The sequence below is a fragment of the Triticum urartu genome, chromosome 5A (genome assembly GCF_056163025.1).
Source record: "Triticum urartu cultivar PI428250 chromosome 5A, HENAU_Tu73, whole genome shotgun sequence".
Lineage (NCBI taxonomy): Eukaryota > Viridiplantae > Streptophyta > Magnoliopsida > Poales > Poaceae > Triticum > Triticum urartu.
In genome coordinates this window covers 553,992,924-553,995,464 of record NC_141877.1, presented here as the reverse complement: position 1 = coordinate 553,995,464, position 2,541 = coordinate 553,992,924, and positions in this window count along the sequence as shown.

Here is a 2,541-nt window from a genome sequence, read left to right as displayed (position 1 = left end):
CAAGGAAAGGCGCATTCTCAATGACCATAACATGGAACAGCTGGAGTGATCTCTTCCCAATTGATGTCTGGTTGCGGGGCCAGCAAGACACATAAATCCATCGGAGATTCATCGAGGCGATGTGGAGGCTAATGAACCCATGGATCTGCTCAAGACGAAGGTACTCTAGCGCAGTACAGCTGCGGAGCAGGTGCTCCATAGCCTTCTTCGAGATGACAACGTCGAAGAGGTCGAGCTGCTTGAGTTGAGGGAGAAGAAGAGCGGGCGTGACATTAATCTGGGGAAGATAGCAGGAGCTGAAGCTGGCGTGGCGCAGCGTTGGCGTGAGGCGGAGCGCGGACGGTGGCAGAGAGCGACATCGTCCAGCTTCAAAGCTGAGCTCCTCGAGCCGATCTAGGGCGGGGGATAAGAACCACTCGTCGAACTTGGGTTGGACCTTGCAGTTGGTACTGAACATGCGGATGTCAAGGCGTTTGGCTGGCCCAGGGTGCGATGAAAGGATCTTGGAGACTGCGGCCATGAGTTTGCAATCCCCGTCACAGAGGCAGCTGTCGACGGTGAGGTTGAGGGGGACGCAACGCCAGAGGAGGCGCCACCGCCGGGAGAGCAGGGCGGTCCGCACGGCAGATTTGGTGGGGAGGAGGCCGATGATGACGAGCAACATGTCGTCGGGGAGGCTGCTGATGAAGTCCAGGCTCGCCGGATGCGGTTTTGGCTCGAGCCGCCTCCGCTTGTTGGCTGCCTCGCCGTCCATCTCGCACTCAAGAAGTTTGTCCGCTTATTGTGCGCGAGTGCGTCCTTCGCGCGAAGAAGTTTGTCCTCAATGCGCCCTCAATTTACTAGCGTGTGGGGTGCTACCCCGAGTGGTTTCAACTTTGTTTACTTCACCGCGTGTCAGATGGGCCTCTAGTTTACTTATTTTCACCCACTGCCACATGGGCCAGCACACGAAGATACAGAACACGAGCTGACAAGGCAGCATGTGGATTGGTTGACCGGTCAACTAAACAATATACGGAGCTATACGCTGACACAGTGGGCGTATAATCCATCGGTATAGAGAGTTTGAGTGAGAGGGGAGGCCCATGAGAGATAGCAGAGAGAGAGAAAGAGCTACTCACTCTGTTCGATAATGTAGTTCCAACATTTTTTTAAGTCAAACTTTTGAAACTTTTACCAAGTTTATAAAGAAATTACTTATATCTACAATACCAAAGATAAATGATAGTATGAAGTAAGTACATGTTGTGATGAATCTAATGATCGTTCCAGATGTAAATGTTTTTCTCCACATATACCTGGTCAAACGTTTCTGAGGTTTGAATTTTCAAAACATCCATATGCTTATGGACGTGACAGAGTCCCTAACGAGAGAGAGGGAGAGAGAGAGAGAGAGAGAGTGAGTGAAAAAAGTGTGTGTGCGTTTGTGAAAGAGACATGGACAACACATGATAAAAGTAGAGAAAAAGCATGCGTGTCTTATGCAAACATATCACACATGCATCTTCGACAACAAAGGCAAGGTGAGGAGATAGTGTGTGCTTGTTTGGAACCGAGAGAGCAAGACCCCTAGCACATGGCCAAGAGGGGTCTGACAAATAAGGGAGAGAGGTCGAGAGAGACGTACGGAGAAAATGCAGACATGGGGAGGAGAGAGTGTATGTTTGTCATAGAGAGATCCCCTGGAGATCGTGATGGGACTACATGGGTGGGAGATCGAGTGACAAGGTGTGTGCGCGATAGAAGATGCCCCGAGAGATATCGAGATAGACGTATGGATGGAAGGAGACAATACATGTGTTCATGTTGGCTAGTAAGAGATAATCATACTTAGGATGGGGGGAGTGCTTGCGCCTATGATGGATTAAGGGATTATGGTACTTAGGGGGGTGCGTGTCACATGGAGAGAGAACAAGGGCGGAGAGTGTTGGATGGGTCTATATGTATAGCGCGAGCGAGACATGTGTATGTGTGAACCAGGGAGACATAAGGCCAGTTTGGCTTGCGTCCTGAGCATCTTTTGCCTGGCCTGGGGTTGTGGCTAGATTTCATGCATGCTTGTTTGGTTGCTACCCTGTGAAAAAGAAAGCTCGACTGGCCTGGGTTCCCTTGCACTTTAATTAGCCTGGCTGAACTCCAGACACTGCAAGTAGCCTGGCCCAGGCAACTGATTTCGAACGCCTGGTCATGTAGCCATGAGGCTAACAACAACATGGATGGATATTAGCATTAAATAATTGATGCATGGATTGATTGATGGGACGTTGATGCTTTGCCTGGCCCAGGCATGAACCAAATGCTTCAGCACCACACAAGCCTGGCCAGGCAGAAATATTTTACATCTCACGTCCACACCAGGCAGTACCGGTCATAAAGGCATGAGGGTCAGGTAACGAACCAAACTGACCAATAAAGTTTGAGAGAGATTGAGGAGCCCCGATAAGGCTGAGTGGTGCGTCAGATAGCTGAGAGGGGGAAAGAGATATTCCATCCGCTCGATAATGCAGTGCATGTAAATTTTTTAGAAGTCAAACTTTGGAA